Source organism: Schistocerca americana, chromosome 1 (genome assembly GCF_021461395.2).
Source record: "Schistocerca americana isolate TAMUIC-IGC-003095 chromosome 1, iqSchAmer2.1, whole genome shotgun sequence".
NCBI lineage: Eukaryota > Metazoa > Arthropoda > Insecta > Orthoptera > Acrididae > Schistocerca > Schistocerca americana.
This window is the reverse complement of record NC_060119.1, coordinates 1,182,901,259-1,182,919,311: the sequence shown is the minus strand read 5'-3', so window position 1 is coordinate 1,182,919,311 and position 18,053 is coordinate 1,182,901,259. Positions and strand designations below refer to the sequence as shown.

The following is an 18,053-nucleotide window of genomic DNA, read 5'->3' as shown; positions in this document are numbered from 1 at the left end:
TCACGCAGACTTAAAGCATCTCCCTTTGGTTAGCAGACTTGTCAATTATTCACGAAAACCAGTTTCAGCAGCTTGCCAGCAGCCTTAAATAGTCAAATTACATCTACATCTACACGACTACGCTGCATCTCCTCATACTTAAGTACCTGGCAGAGGGTTCATCGAACCACTTTCACTTTATTTCTCTCCTGTTCCACTCTCGAACAGTGCGCAGGAAAAACGAAAACATAATTTTTCTATGCGAGATCTGCTTTCTCTTATTTTCTTGCAATGGTCACTGTCAACAAGACCTTTTTTCGTCATTCGGAGGAGATTGACACTTCGTGAAGAAAGGTCTTGCTGCAACGAAACACGACTTTGTTTTAATGATGGCCACCCTAACTCGCATATCGTATCTGTGACACTCTCGCCCCGTTTCTCGATAATACAAAACGTGCTGCCTAGTCATCAGACTTCTGAGTGGTTTGATGCGCCCCATCACGAATTCCTCTCCTGTGCCAACCTCTTCATCTCAGAGTAGCACTTGCAGCCTACGTCCTCAATTATTTCCTGTATGTATTCCAATCCCTGTCTTCCTCTACAGTTTTTGCCCTCTACAGCTCCCTCTAGTATCATGAAACTCATTCCCACATATCTTAACAGATGTCCTATCATTCTCTCCCTTCACCTTGTCCACATATTCCTTTCCTCTCCGATTCTGCGCAGAACCTCCTCTTTCCGTACCTTATCAGTCCTCCCAATTTTCAACATTCGTTTGTGGCATCATCACATCTCAAATGATTCGATTCTCTTCTGTTTCGATTTTCCCACAGTCCATGTTTCACTGCCATACAATGCTGCACTCCAAATGTACCTTCTAAGAAATTTGTTCCTCAAATCAATGCCTATGTTTGATACTAGCAGACTCTATCCGTCATTGGTTATTTTACTGCCTAGGTAGTGAAATTCCGTAACTTGATCTACTTCGTGGCCACCAAACCTGATAAGTTTCTTGCTGTTCTCATTTCTGATACTTCTCATTACTTTCGTCTTTCTTAGATTTACTTTCAATCCATATTCTGTACTCATTAGACTGTTCATTCCATTCGGCATCATTATGTAGTCCTTCTTCTCTTTCACTTAGGATAGCAATGTCATCAGCGAATCGTATCATTGATATCTTTTCACCTTGAATTGTAATTCCACTCCAGAATCTTTCTTTTATTTCCACCACTGCGTCTTCGATGTACAAATTGAACAGTAGGGACGAAAGACTACATCCCTGTCTTACAGCTTTTTGATCCGAGCACTTCGTTCTTAGTCGTCCACTCTTATTATTCCCCTTGGTTCTTGTACATGTCGTATATTAACCGTCTTTCCCTATTGCTTACCCCTATTTTGCTTAGAATTTCGAACATCTTGCACCATTTTACATTGTCGAACGCTTTTTCCAGGTCAACAAATTCTATGAACATGTCTTGATTTTTCTTTAGTTTTGCTTTCATTATCAACCGCAAAGTCAGGATTGCTCTCTGGTGCCCATACATTTCCTAACGCCAAACTGATCGTCATCCAACACATCCTCAAATTTCTTTTCCATTCTGCTGTATATTATTCTTGTAAGTAACTTTGATACATGAGCTGTTAAGGTGACTGTGTGATAATTCTCGCACTTGTCAGCTCCTGCAGTCTTCGGAATTGTGTGGATGATATTTTTCCGAAAGTCAGATGGCATGTCGCCAGACTCATACATTCTACACACCAGCGTGACTAGTCGTTTTGTTGCCACTTTCCGCAATGATTTTAGAAATTCTGATGCAATGTTATCTGTCTCTTCTGCCTTATTTGATCTTAAGGCCTCCAAAGCTCATTTAAATTCTGATTCTAGTACTGAATCCCCTATCTCTTCTAAATCAACTCCTGTTTCTTCTTCTACTACATCTGACAAATCTTCCTCCTTATAGAGGTCATCAATGTACTCTTCCCACATATCCGCTCTCTCCTCAGGAATTAATAGTGGAATTCCAGTTGCTCTCTTCTCTTAATCTTACCACCCTTGCTTTTGATTTCACCGAAGGCTGTTTTGACTTTCCTATATGCTGAGTCAATCCTTCCGACAATCATTTCTTTTTCGATTTCTTCACATCTTCTAACAAGGGAACCTCCCATCGCACCCCCCTCAGATTTAGTTATAAGTTGGCATTGTGGATAGGCCTTGAAAACCTGAAAACAGATCAATCGGGAAAACAGGAAGAAGTTGTGTGGAACTATGGAAAAAATAAGCAAAATATACAAACTGAGTAGTGCATGCGCAAGATAGGCAACATCGAGGATAGTGTAAGCTCAGGAGCGCCGTGGTCCAGTGGTTAGCGTGAGCAGCTACGAAAAGAGAGGTCCTCTGTTCAAGTCTGCCCTTGAGCGATAAGTTACATTTTTTTTAATTTTCGGTTTATGTGTGATTATCACATCCACAAGAAAACCAAAATCGGGCAAGGTAGAAGAATCTTTTTACCCATTCGCCAAGTGTACAAGTTAGGTGGGTCGACAACATATTCCTGTCATGTGACCCACATGCGGTCACCAGTGTCCTATAGAACATATCAGACGTGTTTTCCTGTGGAGGAATCGGTTGACCTATGACCTTGCGATCAAATGTTTTCGGTTACCATTGGAGAGGCACGTCCTTTCGTCTACCAATCGCACAGTTTCGCGGTGCGGTCGCAAAACATAGACACTAAACTTATTACAGTGAACAGAGACGTCAATGAACGAACGGACAGATCATAACTTTACAAAAATAAAGAAAATAAACTTTTCACTCGAGGGAAGACTTGAACCAAGGACCTCTCCTTCCGCGACTGCTCACGCTGACCACGGGACCACGGCGCTCCTCAGCTTACACTCTCCTTGGTGTTGGCTATCTTGGACATGGACTACTCAGTTTGTATATTTTGTTTATTTTTTCATAGTGCCACACAACTTCTTCCTGTTTTCTCGATTGATCTGTGTTCAGTTTTTCAAGGCCTATGCACTGTGCCAACTTATAACTAAATCTGAGGGGGGTGCGATGGGGAGGTTCTCTTGTAAGTATTCTGCAAATAAAACTCAGTGTTTGCTGCGCCTTCCCCCACAACATTATCTATGTGGTCGCTCTAGTTTCAGTTGTTCGTAATGATTATTCCTAGATATTTAATTGAATTGACAGCTTTAGATTTGTGTGATTTTAGCTGTAACGGTGATTTAACGGGTTTCTTTTAGTACTCATGTGGATGATCTAACGCTGTTCATTATTTAGCGTCCGAACCATACGGATATCTTGTCCAAATCATTTTGCAATTGGTTTCCATCTTCTGATGATGGTGCTAGAAGGTAAATTAAATATATTAGAAACAGTACAGGGCCTATAACACTTCTGTGGTGGAACGCCAGATATCGCTTCTGTTTTGTTCAACGACTTTCCATCCGTTACTACGAACTGTGACCTTTCTGACAGGAAATCACGAACCCAATCGCACATTTGAGACGATACTCCATGGGCACGCAATTTGATCAGAAGCCGCTTGTTAGGAACGGTTCAAAAATGTTCGAATGTGTGTGAAATCCTAAGTGACCAAACTGCTGTCGTCACCGGTCCCTAGTCTTACACACTACTTAAACTAACTTATGCTAAGAACAACACACACACCCATGCCCGATGGAAGACTCAAACCCCCGGCGGGTGTGGCCGCGCAATCCGTGATATGGCGTTAGAAACGGCGTCAAAAGCCTTCTAGACATCTGAAAATACTGAATCAATTTGACATCCCCTGTCGATAGCACTCATTACTTCGTGAGACTAAAGAGCTAGTTGCGTTCCCCAAGAACAATATTTTCTGAAGCCGTTGACTGTGTGTCACTAAATCGCTTTCTTCGAAGATAATCAGAATGTTTCAACAGAATATATGTTCCAAATCTCTACTGCAAATGGACATTAGCGATATTGGTCCGTAATACAGCAGATTACGCATATTTCACTTCAACGGTATCGGTGTGACTTGTGCAACTTTCCTGTTTTTAGGTGCGGATCTTTCGACGGGAGGGCGGTTGTATATGACAGCTAAGTACGTAGCTGTTGTGTCAGCATACTCTCAAAGGAACCAGGGTGGTGCACAATCTGGACCGGAGGTCCTACCTTTATTAACTGAGTTAAGCTGCTTCGATACACCGAGGATATCTACTTCTAAGTTACTCATGTTGGTACTTGTTCTTTATTCGGACTCCGGAACATTTATTTGGTCTTCTTTCATGAAGGAATTTCGGAAACTCCTGTGTAGCAACTGTAGTTTGGTGACACTATCGGTAACATTACCATCTCTGAAACTTCCTGGCAGATTAAAACTGTGTGCCCGACCGAGACTCGAACTCGGGACCTTTGCCGAGTTCGAGTCTCGGTCGGGCACACAGTTTTAATCTGCCAGGAAGTTTCATGTCAGCGCACACTCCGCTGCAGAGTGAAAATCTCATTCTGGAAACATCCCCCAGGCTGTGGCTAAGCCATGTCTCCGCAATATCCTTTCTTTCAGGAGTGCTAGTTCTGCAAGGTTCGCAGGAGAGCTTCTGTAAAATTTGGAAGGTAGGAGACGAGGTACTGCTAGAAGTAAAGCTGTGAGTACCGGGCGTGAGTCGTGCTTCGGTAGCTCAGATGGTAGAGCACTTGCCCGCGAAAGGCAAAGGTCCCGAGTTCGAGTCTCGGTCGGGCACACAGTTTTAATCTGCCAGGAAGTTTCATATCAGCGCACACTCCGCTGCAGAGTGAAAATCTCATTCTGATTACCATCTCTATTGCACAGTTGAGGATACTGATTGTATCTTGACGCTGTTGTATTTTGGATTTTCTGCCAGATTTCGAGATAGAGTTTCGTTGTGCAAACTATTAAAGGCATCTCGCATTGAAGTCCGCGCTAAATTTCGAGCTCCTGTAATACTTCCTCAATTTTTTAGATTTGGCATGATTTCTTCGTTGCCTCTGCATCACGGACCATACCTGTTTTGTGTACCATGTTGAATAAGTTCCGTCTCCTGTTAATTTATTTGGTATAAATCTCTCCATTGGCTGTAGATTCTATTTCTTTGAATTTAAGCCACTTTTCGTCTACGACTATATGGTTAGTTCGGAAGGGTCGCTTAGGATGGTGTCAAGCGAATTTTGATTTTCATTTCCAAACAGATATATGTTGAGTTTATTTTTGGTGGATTTGGATGTTACTGTATTCAGTCTCACTGCAACGACTTTGTGGTCATTAAGCTCCGTATTCGTCATGAGGCCTTCTTACTCAGCAATATTTGCTGCTAAGAGATCAAATATGTTTCCGCAACCATTTACACTTCGAGTGGGCTCTTGAACTAATAGTCCAAAATAATTTTCGGAGAGTTCAATTAGTACGATTTCGGACGATGTTTCCTGCCTACTAACGATTTTATACAGGTATTTTGGGTAACGTACGGAGAATAGATTGAAGCGACAACCATGTGTAATTGTAAGATTAGGGTACCTATTTGAAATGAGACTCAAATCTTCTTTAAACTGTTCAGCAACTGTAAAAATATGTGACTCGAGAGTTCGGTAAAAGGAAGCTATCATCAATTTATTCGGGTTGTCAAGTATAACCTCAATCCATACCAACTGACAGAAACTACATACATTACTTTCGCCACAGGATAGAGTACTTCTAAAAGCGACAGACACCTCTGTACTTTCTGAACATTGTTAGGTTCGTTATAAAATTCAGAGTGAACTTTTGTCTGTCTTTAGCCAACTTTCAATACTTATGAAAATTTGTGCTTCAGTGCTCTCTATTGGCGCCTGGAGCCCTGGTTCTTTCCCAAAGCAGCTACAAAAATTTGCTACTGTAATACGTATTGTTCCTAGTTACACACTTCCCTGTTTCTGACCAGCAGTCTTTGAGAGTGAAGCCTTTTTTGCTCTATCCCTGTACCGTCTAACATAAAAACCGCCCAGTCTACTCCACACAGTTCCCGCTAACCCTGCTATCAGTGTAGCCGCCTCCTGCGTGTAGTGGACACCCAGCTATTAAATGGGATCCAAAACCTCGCTACCCTATCGCACAAGTCGAGGAATCTGCAGCCAACAAGGTCGCAGAACCGTTTGAGCCTCTGATTCGCAGACTCCAGATAGCTCTGTACCAAAGGTCCGCAGTCGGTCCTGTCGACGATGCTACATATGGTGAGCTTCGCCTTGATACTGCAAGCAAGACTAGCAGCCATTAACAATTCAAAGAGCCGCCCGAAACTAGAGAGAATTTCTTTCAGTCCAAAGTGACAGGCATAATTAGTTCTGACACTAGCCACCACTTGCAGTTAGCTGCATCCCGTGCTCTTCATAGCATCCATAAACATCCGTTCCACTGCTGTAATTACTCTCCCTGGTATGCAAACAGAGTGCGTTTTGGATACAACTTAAGAGGACCCTAAAGGATTCATTGGTCGCCAACACTTTCTATACTACTGACGAATTTCTTCGCAGGATTAGTTGTTGTATATATTATTAACTGTATCTCATAATATGAAATACATGTGATACCAGACTATGGACCAAGTGTTTTAGTACTGTCTCTGTGCGTTTTGCAAAGCTTTTACTTTTTATTGTTATTTGACGAAGTTAAGCTACAATAGCCTTGGAATTATGGATTTTTGTGGTAGACAGTACGTTAAAATGTATACATTTGTACTTACTTTTTCCACATTCTACAGGACCACCTCACTTGGAATTTGGGAAGATTAGGAATTTAGTTCTTCTGTTTTTCTGATGTAGTCCATATGTGTCTCCTCGCCATCAACCTGGGGAACGAATCGAGCATGTAATCTAATATAATCTAAGAAGAAACAATTTTTCGTTAAAAGAGTAGACAGCTGTTAATTTCGATATTTAAGATGTGTTCGTACTTAGCCTGGGCATAAACAATATTAATTTCGATATTTAAGATGTGTTCGTACTTAGCCTGAGCATAATCAATACGAAAGATTTTTTCTGGTTGAGAAAAATGCATTTGGCACAATGACCCATACAGCACTGTCTGCTCAAAAGTATCCAGGCACCCCTATGTAAAGAGGAACGCCCACTAGACATCACGAGAGATGGACCTACCAGTGTATTGTGTTGTTAGTTAGCCAGCTACTCCTGCTAAAACATTGACAAGATGGCTACACTACCACCAGGTCCAGCTGCCGAAAATCACTGCCTTCGAGGCCACGTGAGTTGCAGTTCACACCTCTGCAGCCCTGATCACCTTCGTTGCAGCCTACCGACAGATCAGTGGAACCCTGGAGGTGACTGGCATTGACATCCTCCTAGCGAAGCCAGGGAAGCTCTTCATCAGTGGTGATTTCAATGTGAACCAAGCCCACTGGCATTCATGTACTACCAGCAACAGAGGGTGGAATCTCCTTTGCGCCACCTAGTGTCATGGCACAATCATTCTGGGATCACAGGACACCACCTTCCCAAAGACAAGGGTCTTCCAGATGTCCTGGATATCACCATCCTCAAGGGAATCCCTTAGTTCATGTCAGCCACAGCATGCTGTACCCGTCATCTGACGATCTGACAGTGGCCGATGGTGGCTCTGTGTAGCCAACCACCAGTGCAGCTACTGAGACATTCTTGGTGGAAGGGTCCAGGCAGAACTGCTTACGTGGCTGGACAGTGCTCCCTACATCATGGGAGCCGATGAGGAATTAGTGAACTTCACCATGCAGATGCTGGCCAGTTCGCATCACAAAATCAAGGCCGCAGTTAAAGACCACCAAAAACACGACTGGGCTTGGTGGATATGCGTAATTCATAAGATGGCAGTGCTTGGCTGTGGATGAAGCGCCTCCTTCGTTGCTGGCACCACAATCCACCCCACAGATTGGACAAGACGTCATCATTGAGCCCAACGTCAAAGCCAGCGCCCTGCAAAATGAAGTTACGGTGAACTTCATGCCTGTAGCTCACACTGTCGATCACACATACATCCATGTGGTCGAAGAGCTGCTACCTGCTTTCTTGGAAGCCATAGACGTTGACACGGTAATAGATCTTGGAGGATGAAGTTAAGCAAAAACTATAGCAGCCCAACTGCAAGACATTGGGAGGCAATGACAGTGTCCACAACTTTTTGTTGTGCCATCTATGATCTGAGGCTCATCAGACGCTTTCCGCCATACTGAACAACATCCTTCGCTCCAGAAGTTATCCTTGTGCCTGGAAACATGAGGAGCTGGTAGCTATCCTGACGATTGGTAAAGATCTTGCCCAGAATTATCGGTCGATCTATATGCTTCCCTCCAGCTTGAGGTCTTTGAGAACCTGTACCCTCAGTGACTACTTCAGCAGGTCACCACTGAAGACCTTTTCCATATGAGCTGTTCGGGTTCTGGTGCAGCCACTCCACAATGCACCAACGGATGAGTCTCGCAGAACAAGTGATGCAGGCCTTGGGGACCCAGGAGTACCTAGGGCCAGTACTCCTTGTTATCTCCAAGGCATTTGCCTCCATGTGGCATGATGATCTTGTGTGCAAGCTCTTTCTGAACAGGGTGTGGACATCACATGGGGCCCTCCTTCTCCCATCTGCCAGGTGACCTTCCATGTCTGTGTGGCCGATCCTGTGGGGATCCTGCTGGGTCAGCGCTGGGCCCCTTGCTCTACTCTCTCTGCGTGGCTGATGTGCCAAAGGTGGGAGTGAAGTTGGTCCTCTACGCTGATGACATGGTGATGTTGACTTGGGTGCCCCCTCCCCCCAACCATGAAATGGGGGCAAAAATTCAATGCTGCCAGGCAGTAGTTTTCATGTGAAAGAAGCGGCCTCCTGCCCTTGTTCTTGTCACCATCCTGGAAGGCCCCAGCCAGTGGGTGCAGACATTGTGTGTGACCCTCGATCAGCACCTCACATAGTTGCCACACCTCCTGGACATTAGGAGCAAAGCAGTGGGGTGCCTCCATTCTCTCTTCCCACTTCTAAACTCTGAGTCACTTCTACATCTGCATCACAATATCATGCTCTATGTGGTACTGGTCGTATCTTTGCTGTAGTATGCAGCTGTGGAGTGGGAAAAGCTACAGCAACTCATATCGGGTCACTGCAGGGATGCAGAATTGGGCACGCAAGCATCTATTGACCCTGGGATTCTGGTCTTCTGTGATCGCTTCAGGCATAAAGTGCGCCTTGTCTATACCAAGGCACAACTGTAGACCAACTGGGTCATGCAGATCCTTCCACCAGGTGCAACATGTCAGCAACTCACTGACAAAACTTGCTGCAGGAGCAACACTCCTCTGTAGCTACCAGAATCTGACCTCACCATCATACAACCTCAAGGCAATTCAATAGAGGGACCATTCGACTCACCAAACACAAAAGAATGCAGGAATGGCATGAAATTTCGTGTCATATGACATCCCCGAGCGAAGCAAGGGTTCTGCATTACCTGTAGGTGACATGAATGTAAAGTGGAAAGGTTTGGGTTTGGCGAATGGCTGGAGAACATTACCTACTGTCATGTGTAGTGCCAACAGTGAATTACAGAGGAGGTGGTCTTATGGTATGTGAGTGGTTTTCGTGTTTAGAGTGCAGTCCTCTTAATGAGTTTAAGGGTTGGGTTGTTTTGGGGGAGGAGACCAAACAGCAATGTCATCGAATTAGCAAAGGATGGGTAAGGTAGTCGGCCGTGCCCTTTCAAAGGAACCATCCCGGCTTTTGCCTGTAGCGATTTAGGGAAATCAAGGAAAACCTAAATCAGGATAGCCGGAACCGGGTCTGAACCGTCGTCCTCCCGAATGCGAGTCCAGTGTGCTAACCACTGCGCCACCTCGCTCAGTTACTGAGCGTAAGAAAACGCTAAATATGGAAGGATATTTTGACTGCATAAAATGCAGTAATGATGCCGCATTTTGACCGCATCAGTATGACAATGCAGCATTTGTGAGGCAATGATTTGAGAATCATAACATGCCTGAAATGGACTAGCATACAGAGAGTCCCCACCAATTAAACATATTTGATATGAGGTAGAACATCGACTTCGTCCCGGACTCCCAATGTGCAACATTACTACCTTCTCTGGTTTCGGCTCTTGAGGGAGAGTGATCTGCCACATTTAGACACCTCTTTGGAAGTACTCTCAGCAGAACTCAAGCCGTCATAAAGGCGAAGGGTAGGCACAATCCAAATTCATGTCTACTAGTAACTGTCTCGATGGTTTTGATGAGATAGTATATACCTCGTCTGTTACAATGATTCAAATGGCTCTGAGCACTATGGGACTTAACATCTGTGGTCATTAGTCCCCTAGAACTTAGAATTAATTAAAGCTAACTAACCTAAGGACATCACACATGTCCATGCCCGAGGCAGGATTCGAACCTGCGGCCGTAGCGGTCGCGAGGTTCCAGACTCAAGAACCGCTTGGCCACACCGGCCGGCTCTGTTACAATGATTAGATTCGATAATAAGTTGGGTTAGTTCCTTTTGGTTGTACCAAGGTAAGTGGTTCATCGGTTAGACGGTGGACAGGCATTCAGATTCCCGCCGTTTGACCATCGAGTAATCGGTTTTCTATAGTTTCCCTACAACGTTGAAGACAAATGCTTGGGAGGTTCCTTTGAAAAGGACACGGCTTCCGTATCCACCACCAATTCGCGGTTGTATTCCATCTCTAATTACAGGGTGTTGAACGCTAGTCTTCTTTCCCTTTTTTTCTTTCTGATTGTGTATCTTGGTCTATGTGAAATTAAATATTCGGTGGGAAAAACCTAAAATGTCGTATCAAGTACTTAAACTGGATTCTTTCGAAATAAGGTGGCGGTTATCTTGTGAATCCTAGTTGGGAAGGTTTAAGGAAAGGTTATTCGAAAACGACTGGGTGACAGTACAGATGCCAGTGTCTCTCGTCGGGATCATGAGAGTAATAAGATATGTGTGATTACTGCATATACAGACTTGCATGCATATTTTCCTTGTCCCAGTGCGCGAATATCTGAATGTTTGTACCAATATACAAAGTGAATATTAATAAAACCGACAAACTGCAAGGAAGGATTCCTGACTGGAAACCGAGGAAAAAAGGTCCTATGAACGCGTGTCTCGAAATACGCAGTTGCCACGGTAGATGGCGCTAACGAATGAACGTTCCTCTGACCACCTGCCGTGTGTCCCTTGTTTGCTGCAGCTGTGCGATTGACGCAGCGTAATGTAAGCAGCAGAGTGGTCAGGTATTCATATTGGGAACAAGCCGAGATGGTGCGTGTGTGTGGCCAAGCAGATAGAAACGGTCGAGAGGCAGTACGGCTATACAAAAACAAATACCCTCACAGGCACCAACAGCATCAGACAACATTTCAAATCATTTTTGGGCGTTTTTGTGGTCATGTGTTCTTTCAGACAGACAGGTGTGCATGGAGGCGGAGGATTGTGCGTACGCCAGATCTGGAGGATCAAGTTGAGACGAACCCTAGTACAAGCTCCAGGCAAGTGACCTGCCAAACATGATGTAAACCAAGATACGATTATGTGTATACTGCTTCACGACAGCTACCACGTAGGCCAGTTTGAACATCTGTTGTGGCGTGGATGGGATCCATCTCTGTTCTGCGTTCTGGGACAATTTGTTGTCGTGGCACGGACCTTTCTTCCACCATTTCCAGTCAGGAATCCGTTCCTGGAGTTTGTCGACTTTATTAATGTCCACCCTAAATAGTGGCTAACGGAGCAATATGTACGTGTAGAAGGTACTGAGATGGCCTCCTGCATTTTCCGCGTGCCCCCTCCCCCATATTTTTCTCGGAGCGGGAAGGTACGGTATCAGATCAAGTCCTGTGAGACACGCTGAAAAACCGATTCGATAAATTTGCTGCCATATTTGCATGAAAGTCGGTACACTGGCATCAAAACATTACGTTTCTGACATGAGCAACGAAACTTTTATAAACTGCATTTTACGACCTTTGTTGGTAGTGTTAAATCTGGTCTACATTCCCCAAGCAACTACTACCCCCGACACCTTTTGCCATGCGTAAGCAACTGCCTGACTAATATTAGCTTCAGCAGACCCGGTGATCAATTTGTTTTTCTTTGCTTTTTATTGATCCATGAGGCAACGGCCTTGCCGCAGTGGATACACCGGTTCCCGTCAGATCACCGAAGTTAAGCGCTGACGGGCGTGGTCGGCACTTGGATGGGTGACCATCCGGGTCGCCATGTGCTGTTGCCATTTTTCGGGGTGCACTCAGCCTCGTGATGCCAACTGAGGAGCTACTCGACCGAATAGTGGCGGCTCCAGTCAAAGAAAACCATCATAACGACCGGGAGAGCGGTGTGCTGACCACACGCCCCTCCTATCCACATCCTCAGCTGAGGATGACACGGCGGTCGGATGGTCTCGATGGGCCACTTGTGGCCTGAAGACGGAGTGCTTTTTTCATTGATCCATGATCTTTTTCATCTACATCTACATACATACTCCGCAAACCACCATACGGTGCGTGGCGAAGGGTAACTCGTACCACAACTAGCAACTTCTCTCCCTGTTCCAAACAGAACAAGGGGAAAATGACTGCCTATATGCCTCTGTGATCTTTGTGGCCTTTCCGCGAAATATAAGTTGGCGGCACTGGACTCGCATTCGGGAGGACGACGGTTCAGACCCGGTTCCGGCTATCCTGATTTAGGTTTTCCTTGATTTCCCAAAATCGCTACAGGCAGTCAGCCTCAAATGCTGGTTCTCTAGATTTCCTCAGTAGCGATTCACGAAAAGAACGCCTCCTTTCCTCCAGAGACTCCCACCCGAGTTCCTGAAGCATTTCCGTAACACTCGCGTGATGATCAAACCTACCAGTAACAAATCTAGCAGCCCGCCTCTGAATTGCTTCTATGTCCTCCCTCAATCTGACCTGATAGGGATCCCAAACGCTCGAGCAGTACTCAAGAATAGGTCGTATTAGTGTTTTATAAGCAGTCTCCTTTTCAGGTGAACCTCGTCTTCCCAAAATTCTACCAATGAACCGAAGACGACTATCCGCCTTCCCCACAACTGCCATTACATGCTTGTCCCACTTCATATCGCTCTGCAATGTTACGCCCAAATATTTAATCGACGTGACTGTATCAAGCGCTACACTACTAATGGAGTATTCAAACATTACGAGGTTCTTTTTCCTATTCATCTGCATTAATTTACATTTATCTATATTTAGAGTTAGCTGCCATTGTTTACACCAATCACAAATCCTGTCCAAGTCATCTTGTATCCTCCTACAGTCACTCAACGACGACACCTTCCCGTACATCGCAGCATCATCAGCAAACAGCCGCACATTGCTATCCACCCTATCCAAAAGATCATTTATGTAGATAGTACGGGTTCCCAGGTAGATGCCATGTTCCTTGACTTTCGCAAGGCGTTCGATACAGTTCCCCACAGTAGTTTAATGAACAAAATAAGAGCATATGGACTATCAGACCAATTGTGTGATTGGATTGAAGAGTTCCTAGATAACAGAACGGAGCATGTCATTTTCAATGGAGAGAAGTCTTCCGAAGTAAAAGTGATTTCAGGTGTGCCGCAGGGGAGTGACGTAGGACCGTTGCTATTCACAGTATACATAAATGACCTTGTGGATGACATCGGAAGTTCACTGAGGCTTTTTGCGGATGATGCTGTGGTATATCGAGAGGTTGTAACAATGGTAAATTGTACTGAAATGCAGGAGGATCCGCAGCGTATTGACGCATGGTGCAGAGAATGGCAATTGAATCTCAATGTAGACAAGTGTAATGTGCTGAGGATAAATAGAAAGATCCCTTATCATTTAGCTACAATATAGCAGGTCAGCAACTGGAAGCAGTTAATTCCATAAATTATCTGGGAGTAGGCATTAGGAGTGATGTAAAATGGAATGATCATATAAAGTTGATCGTCGGTAAAGCAGATGCCAGACTGAGATTCATTGGAAGAATCTTAAGGAATTGCAATCCGAAAACAAAGGAAGTAGGTTACAGTACGCTTGTTCGCCCACTGCTTGAATACTGCCCAGCAGTGTGGGATCTGTACCAGATAGGGTTGATAGAAGAGATAGAGAAGATCCAACGGAGAGCAGCGGGCTTCATTACATGATCATTTAGTAATCGCGATAGCGTTACGGAGATGATAGATAAACTACTCCAGTGGAACACTCTGCAGGAGGGACGCTGAGTAGCTCGGTACGGGCTTTTGTTGAAGTTTCGAGAACATACCTTCACCGAAGAGTCAAGCAGTATATTGCTCCCTCCTACGTATATCTCGCGAAGAGACCATGAGGATAAAATCAGAGAGATTAGAGCCCACACAGAGGCATACTGACAATCCTTCTTTCCACGAACAATATGAGACTGGAATAGAAGGGAGAACCGATAAAGGTACTCAAGGTTCCCTCCGCCACACGCCGTCAGGTGGCTTGCGGAGTATGGATGTAGATGTAGATGTAGATGTAAAAAACAACAGCGGATCTACCACACTTCCCTGGGGCACTCCAGATGATACCCTCACCTCCGATGAACACTCGCCATCGAGGACAACGTACTGGGTTCTACATTGTACAGCATTGTGTTCTTTGCAGAGAACGTCTTGGAAGTGTTAAATGTAATGTAAGAAATTGCATCGATCTGGTCTACTGGGCGTAATTACCGACTGCTTTATGACAGACATCTATATTGCGGTCGGTGTGCACAGAACGCGGCGAAAAACCCAACATGCCAATTTATGACCTTGATCCAGCGAGGCACACAGCGATGGGAGTGAAAATCCCGGGCTCACACCTTGTCGCGCGGCGCGTGTAGACCGCGGGAGCCAGCCGAGTTGCTCATTACCGCGACCTCGGTGAGAGGTGGCGAAACACGTAACGCCATTCGGCGGCGAGGGTTCGTCAGTCCAGCCACTGTGCGTCTGTTCGCCAGGGCGATCCATTAAGGCGGCGCTGCGATTACCTTGCGGGACAGGTTTCGCGCGCGCATTCCGGAAAAACACGGCTGTCGCCGAGGCCGCTGCGAACCTTGGTGTTTGTGTTTACTCCGCGAGAGGACTGGTCTGCTGGTGAACCTAGACACGTGCCCACTAGCTTGCCGTCCGGTGCATGTTTACAGTTGTCGCGAGGATACAGTTGACGCACTACTCTCAGTGTAACTTGCTTATACACTGATGAATCAAAACGCTTAATAGTTCGTTTGTCCTTCTTTGGGACGAAGTACGCCGCGGATTCTGCGTATCACGGATCCGACTGTTTTTTCATAGGTGTCTGGAAGTACGTGGCATTAGATGTCCAAGCACCGGTGATGTAAATAATGGGCTGCCGATTTGCGTACGAGGTGATGACGCCCGATAGCTACCCAGATGGGTTCCATACGATTTATATCAGGTGAATTTAGTCACCGAGACATCAACGTGAGTGCACCATAATGCTCCTTAAACCGCTGTAGCAGTGTCATCACTCCGAGACACGGACAGTTATACTTCAGAAAGATAACATCGCCGAAGGATAAGATATCAAGTGTGAAGGGATGCAACTTGTTCGCAACTGTGAGCGTGTCTTCGATTATTATGAAGTGCAGGAGAATGTCTCCCGTAGCATAACATTGGTCCCATTGGCCCCATAACGTGGCGCGCTGCACGTTTCGGGTTCGGACTTCGTGGAGATGATCCGCGACCTAGTGCAGCAAAAATGTGATTAACCCGAAGAGACGACATTTTTCATTGACTGCTGGTCAAATCCCCATGGTCCGTGCCCACTGCAATCGTAAATGATGCCGTTGGATCAACATATGAAGGTCTTCTGAGGAGTTCCACGTTCAACAATGTACAATAAATGATGTGGTCCGAAACACTTGTGCGTGCACCAGCATTGTGCGCTTTCGGCAGAGATACCACAGATCACGATCTATCCTACTTTACAGAGCTGACAAGCCTCCGAACCCCACTTTGTGTGAAGTATCGTGGACGTCCAACCATACAGCGCCTAGTGGTAGTTCCACTGTCCTGCCTCTTTCCGTAGGTGCTCACGACAGTAGCACGTGAACATTCGACCAGCTTTTTCTGTCTTCGAGATACTCGTTCACAATCTCTGCTTAATAACACTTTGCCCTTCGTCAAAGTCGCTTATCTGAGCGGATTTCCCCATTTGCCGCCCATATCTTTGCTACTGTATCCCCTGTCCGTGTCTGCTCCGCTTACATACTTTCGTTACCGGGTCACGTACCCGCAACAGCGCCGGCCTGAGTGGCCGAGCCGTTCTAGGCGCTACAGTCTGGAACCACGCGACCGCTACTTTCCCAGGTTCGAATCCTACCTTGGCCATGGATGTGTGTGATGTCCTTAGGTTAGTTAGGTTTAAGTAGTTCTAAGTTCTAGGGGACTGATGACCTCAGAAGTTGAGTCCCACACTGCTCAGAGCCATTTGAACCCGCAACGGTACTATGCGGCATACAACGTCGCAGTGGGCAGTCGTCTTGATGGTTTGGGTTGTCAGTGTAACTTTACTTGAGCGTAAGGTTCTCAAGTAAGGTGATCAGTTTGATTTATTGGAAACTAACAGTATAGAAATTTTTCAGCAAAAAAAGGCAGCCATCGCCAGAGGGCGCAACATATCATTTGATGGTGGGAATATGGCTTTAATAACGCACCGCTATTGTGCATGATATGACCAGTAAAATTACAGATATGTTACTAAGAAATAACTGAGCTAGTTTTCATCAACCACTATCAGTCAGCATTATTTAGTGGGGCCTGCATCTGACGGGATCGAAGCCCGACAGAGTCATTGATTAGAGACGAATGACCAAATTATTCGCAATAATTTCTTGCAAGTAATAAGAGCAAGACACATTAAAATGATCGTCATCTAGTCTTAGGGCCGCGATTTGCTCTGAGCAAAGACAAATTAATGACTAAACACGTTCTGCCATCACGTCTCTTCACAAAGATCTGCCGACTTCACTATCTCAGCCAAAACGACCTGAAAAAGTGTTACTTAGTACACAAATATGTAAATATCTATACAAGGAAAATTTATGATAAGAATAATAACAGGAGTTTTTGTTTTACATTTGTTTCGTATTTAATTCTAAGAAGAAAACCAGCAAACATCTATACACTTACTATATCTGTCTGCTCTTTAAGGCAGACCGAGACAGAAGACATGAAAAATACGCAGAGCTACGCTCTTAGCAAAAGACAAGTGAAAAACAACTTCATACATGTGTGCTGTTTCAGCCGCAAGCTGATTTTATATAGCTGATTTTCTGGAGTGTCCTATTACAACAACTTTTACATTAAATGGTACTTACAAAGATTTACGTAAAACTTTCATCTACTCAAAGAAATTACAGCACACATACGCGCGAGAAAAGGTTCCTACCGAAAATTACCCGAAGAATAAAGCTTTTATATAAAATGGTGTTTCACAGTGATTCCAAAAAGTATCAGCGACCATAGCGCATAGAATACAATAAGCACAGTCATAAAAGTATGGCTAAGAAACTAACAATAACTCTACTCTTACATCAATTAATATTTAAATTTAAGAGTAAAATGCTATTTGCGCCCGTATCTTGCTTAATTTATGGACAAGTCCAAGTTATTTAAGATCATGCCCCAATTGAAGTCAAACAAGATCCCAGCTATGAAGCGGCACTGACACATAACTCTCTCTCTTTCCTTATGCAACTTTGTTTCATCCACTGAAGTGGCGAGTTACCTCTGTGTTTTCAAAGCCGCTGAATGATGTTTAGCTAATATGAGTCGAAAACGTCGTGAAACTAGAAGAGAGAGAACTCCGCATCAGGTTGGTTCGAAAAGGAAAATGTTTTCAAGAAATCGGAGAAACCATTGGTAGCCTTACCGATATAGTAAACCTATCATACACAGGTTTAATCAAAACAAAACGCACGTAAACCAATCACGAAACTGTCGTCTTGTAATTGTGTCCGAAATAGAGAAACGATAACTACTTTGAGAAGGCAAGAAAAATCCAATACTAACCGCTCCAAAACTTGCTACTGCAGTTT

At 44.8% G+C, this 18,053-nt stretch overlaps 1 pseudogene; it reads left to right on the top strand.

The window, feature by feature from the left end:
* The first annotated feature begins 12,113 nt into the window (after positions 1 to 12,113).
* On the top strand, positions 12,114 to 12,231 carry LOC124552547 (annotated as a pseudogene).
* The last annotated feature ends 5,822 nt before the right edge of the window (positions 12,232 to 18,053 follow it).